Raw genomic sequence first — 5,153 nt, forward strand, 5'->3', positions numbered from 1 at the left:
ATCTTCGTAGTTCTCGATCATTTCACTAAATTTCCTTTTTTAAAAGCTGTTCGATAATTTACTGCAGATGCTGTTATTACGTAATTTCTTTCGTTGCAGTTCGTTCAGCTCGCCCCTTCGTAGCGACATGGCCCCCACGCGTCTGCCGCACCACCGCAGCAAACGATCTGCTCCACATGGGACGACCGGGTACCGATGCCGAGTCTGTCGGGGGTTCATGCGCTCCGGCAGTGTCCGGCAGTGTTCATGCGCTCCGGCAGTACTGTCCCAATTGCTTGGCACACGAGCACTCATCCGACGCGTGCCGGACTCGCCATGTTTGCCGAAGATGCGGGCAAAGGCACCATACCCTGCTCCATATGGCCGACTAACCGCCGAGACCACGCGGCTCAGCCCGGCGTCGCAGCCCATCACCCTCCCCCGGGCGTGCTGCAGCACCGCCACAACCCCGTTCCAGATCTTCGTCCGACCGCTCCGCTTCCCCAGAAGGCGCACCCGAGATCTCGCTCTCCTCCCTGCTCGACGCCAGGACGACGACTGTCATGCCAACAGCAGTCCTCCGGTTGGGCAATGGCTCGAAATCCTTTGAGACCCGCGTCCTCCTCGATGCGTGTGCGGCTGAGAGCCGCATCAATCTTTCTTTTGCCCGGTGCCTGGGGTTGGCTGTGACCAAAGTTGGGGTCGACCATGCCTGCACGGCCGTCCTCGAGTCGAGGTCTGACAAGACGTTCCGACGGAATGTTATATTCCGGGTCGAAGAGGACCTGCTCATCCGCACTCCCATCCGGGAAGTGTCGGCGCCGGTCCGGGAGAAATTCGCCACCCTGATCCTAGCCGATCCCTATTTCTATCGGCCGGCGTCGGTGTCCGTGGTGCTCGGGGCAGACCTCAATCCTGAGGTCATCCAACCAGGCTGTGTTCCCGGTCATAGCTGTACGACCGAGTTACCTATTCGGTCACCACACCAACGAATTCACCTTCAACTACACAAACCATGGACAACACATCAAAAAGGGCAACAAATAAGACATATGTACATATATACGTACATACATATTTACACACATACATATATCCATACATACATAATAGACACTTACATATATACGTACATACATATTTACACACATACATATATCCATACATACATATATAGACACTTACATATATACATACATACATATATACATACATACATATATACATAATTAACTGAAGGAGAGAACGGCATTGTCGCCAAAATAAAAATGATAATTGTGTGTTAAACGTCAAACAAGACGGAGGTTTTAATTTTATAATAAAAATACTAAAAAAGTAAATAAACACAGGGAAAAGTTACTCTTTTTCCGCGAACACGACTTGGCCAAGATGTTAACTGGCGCAGCTTAACGACTTCAGGGACGGGAAAAAGTGCCCCGAAGGAACCTACGTTCATGCATAAGTATCTAAGTATCAAAAAAAAAAAAAAAAAAGGTTTTAAATAATGATTCACGAATATTTCATTGGTAAAAAAAAAAAAGAAAAGTATTTAAATAATGATTCACAAATATTGCATTGGTAATAAAAAAAAAAAAAAAAAAAATTTTATAATAATGCATAAATTGTTGCCTAATCGTGCTAGAGATTGTTGAGTGCGCTAAACCACTGCATTTGAACCAACTGTATCGGACAGAGCGATAAAGACAACAAAACATGTACATATACATACATACATATGTATAAATCGTCAATGTGTACTACGCACTCCATGATATTGATGTTGGTGTTGCCTTTCAGTTTCACTCAAATTTAAAATATTTCATAATTTTTTTCAAATTTTTGTTTGGGTGTATTTGTTCCCCCGAATTCAACAATTCCCGTTAAGCACATACACACATGTATATGGGTACAAGCTGCGTAACAGGCGACATTGTCGTTTGCTACATTTTGCAGACTTGCGTGTCTCGTCAGAGTGACGGAGATGCCGCAACGGTACAAAGTTGCTTCGCGACAAGCGTCTCTACTTCATCATCTTTTTGGTCTGAACGCGTCGCGGTACAAGCTGCGTAACAGGCGACATTGTCGTTTGCTACATTTTGCAGACTTGCATGTCTCGTCAGAGTGACGGAGATGCCGCAACGGGACAAAGTTGCTTCGCGACAAGCGTCTCTATTTCATAATCTTTTTCGTCCGACCGCGTCGCGAGTCGCACATTTTGGTGGCTTTACGTGTTCCGTTAGAACAGAACGACAGCGATGTCGCGCCAGTCAGAATTGTTTGACGAGTGGCGTCGCAAATTTTGGAGTGCGTTTTGTAGTTTCCTAACCTTTGGGCAGCGAGTCATTTAATTTTCAACCGCCTTGGAAGTAAAATCGATCTTCAAAAAAAAAAAAATATAAAAGAAAAGTAGACAGAAGTCAAAGTGTGTGCAAATTAAACAACAAGCTGTGAAATTCGAATGCTTGAAGTTTGTCAACTGGAGCGAGCAAAGGCCCAACAATATTAGCCGAAAGTGAAAGGGGTAAGGTACATATATATATATATAGATATAAAAAAAAAAAAAAAAAAGAAACCAACAACAAAATTGATTCAAATAAAATATGATATCGATTTTATACTCAACTACCTTTTTGCGTTTTTTGTTATAACTTTTACGATTCTCCTCTTGGATTCTCTCAATATTATGCTGAGCTTCCTGACGAACGTTAGTGCGTTCAATTTCTAGCTCTTCTATGGCTTCCTCTTCCAAAAGTTCTTGTAACTCAGGGAAACTATTAGTTCTCATCTCAACCCCGGTTAATAATTTAAATGGCGACACTTTTGTGCTTCTAGGAGGGGTACTATTGATTGCTTGCTGCACTCTTTCAACGTACCTATACCACATAGTCGGTTTTTCATAACAAAGTCTTGTTAGCATAGGAATAATTATCTTATGGATACGTTCAACTTGACCATTTCCCCTAGGTACTCCGGTAGCTATCATTAAATGCTGAATGTTTTGCTCTTTACAATAATCTCCGAACTGGTGAGAAACAAATGCTGCACCTCTATCTGATATAATACGCCCTGGATTTCCAAAAACTGATGCTTGACGCCTGAGTCTATCTACTACCGCTTCTGATGCCGTATCAAATAGATAGTTATAACTCTTCGCTGTCGGATCCATAGGTCCTACATGATCGACATGATAAGTCCCTAAAGGTTTAACTTCTTTATTTATTGGAGCTAAGAAACCTTCTTTCTTGCCTGCTTTACCTTCCGAAACAATGCATTCGATACAATTTTTTACAATCTCAGAGGCCTTTTGGAACAACTTCGGTATGTAAAACTTTCTCTCAACTTCCTCTTGAGTTCTTTTGGCCGAAAAACGACCCTTTCTATGTGCAATCTTAATTAATTCCTCTTACATAAGTGATGGGACTAAAATTAAATCCTTAATGGGATCCTTGTACAAAACACCGTTTTTTATAAAGAAATCTTCATAAGTCTGATGCTCTAAAACAGCTGTCACTGCCCTAATCCAATCATCACTAGCTTGAGCTATTTTAAGTCTGTGATGCATTGAATCCTCTAACATTAAACAGGACATACGACTTAGAGCATCTACATGCTTCATTTTACTGCCACTTCTATGTTCAATTTCATACTTGAATTCTTGAAGAAATAATGAAAGAAATAATAATGGAATGTCTCTTTTTTTTTCATTGTCATTGCAAAAGCATTGCAATCTGTTATGATTTTGAATTCTATTCCTAGTAAATATACGCGCCACTTCTTGAACGCCTCCACTATTGCTAACACTTCCAATTCGTATGAGTGATATTTTTCTTCCGCAGGCTTGGTTTTCCGGCTGAGATATTGTACTGGATGGAATAACTGATCATCGCTATCTTTTTGTAGAAGAACTCCTCCGTAACCAAACATGGATGCATCAGTGTGTACTTCAGTTACTGCCTTTGGGTTATACAATCGTAAAACTGGTGCGCTAATCAAGGCTGCCTTTAGCTGTTCAAATGCGATTTGATGATCGTCACCGAACACAAACGTTGCATCTTTTCTTAACAAGTCTGACAGTGGTTTCGCTATCAATGCGTAAGACTCTATGAAACGACGAAAATATGAAGTTAGCCCAAGAAACCTTTGCACACTCTTGTAATTCTGTGGTTTTGGGTAATTTTTCACCGCCTGTGTTTTTGCTTTAGAAGGCCTTATAAAACCCTTTTCGACAATGTATCCCAAAAACTCTATACTTTCTTTTAAGAACTGACACTTCTGCCATTTAATGCGCAAACCAAACTCAGATGCCCTCTTTAACACACATTTCAGCTTGTAAATTCCTTCTTTTATATCCTTTGAAGGAATAATTAGATCATCCATATATGTTACGACTGTGCCATCTCTAATCAAATCAATAAATGTTGCAAAGATGTAGCGGGAAAACACATGAGGGGAATTCGAAATTCCAAATGGGACATACAAAAATTCGAACTGACCGCTATGTGTCACAAAAGCAGTATACTTCCTTGAGTTGGGCTCCACAGGAACATGAAAATATCCATTTTCAAGATCCAAGGTTGTAAACACTGTATTACCCTGCAATCTCTCAATTACATCATCTATAAGTGGCATTGGGAAATGTTCTCTTACAATCTTAGCATTCAAACGTCTATAATCACAGCAAAGTCTTTTTCCTCCATCCTTTTTTGGAACAAGAACTATAGCAGACGCATATTCTGATGTACTTGGTTGAATGATACCCTCGGCTAACCATTTTTCTACTATTGAGTCCACGATACCTTTATCAACGAAAGATAAACGCCTTGGCCGTTCGTACACTGGGCATTCGTCACTTAATAATATTTTCATTTCGACTGGACTCTTCTTTGAAGACTGTGGTACATAACTGTGAATAAGCTGCTTGACATCTTTGACGTCCGATTTAGTTAAATGGCACAAATCTATTTCACTCTTTTCTTCTTCAGCTAATAAACACAAACTCTCAAATTCCTGTAACATACCCTTCGGAGTTTTCACTTCTTCATTGTGTACAGTTTCTTTCGCTTCTGTGTTTGGCATCACTTCTACTTCTCTAGGCTTAAAAGTAGCATTTCCTTTTGTGATAACCAAATTAGCTAATTCTAAAATGTTGTTTCCAATCACTACTTCGTAGTCAA

The sequence above is a fragment of the Drosophila tropicalis genome, unplaced genomic scaffold (genome assembly GCF_018151085.1).
Source record: "Drosophila tropicalis isolate 14030-0801.00 unplaced genomic scaffold, ASM1815108v1 contig_332, whole genome shotgun sequence".
In the NCBI taxonomy this organism is placed as follows: Eukaryota; Metazoa; Arthropoda; class Insecta; order Diptera; family Drosophilidae; genus Drosophila; species Drosophila tropicalis.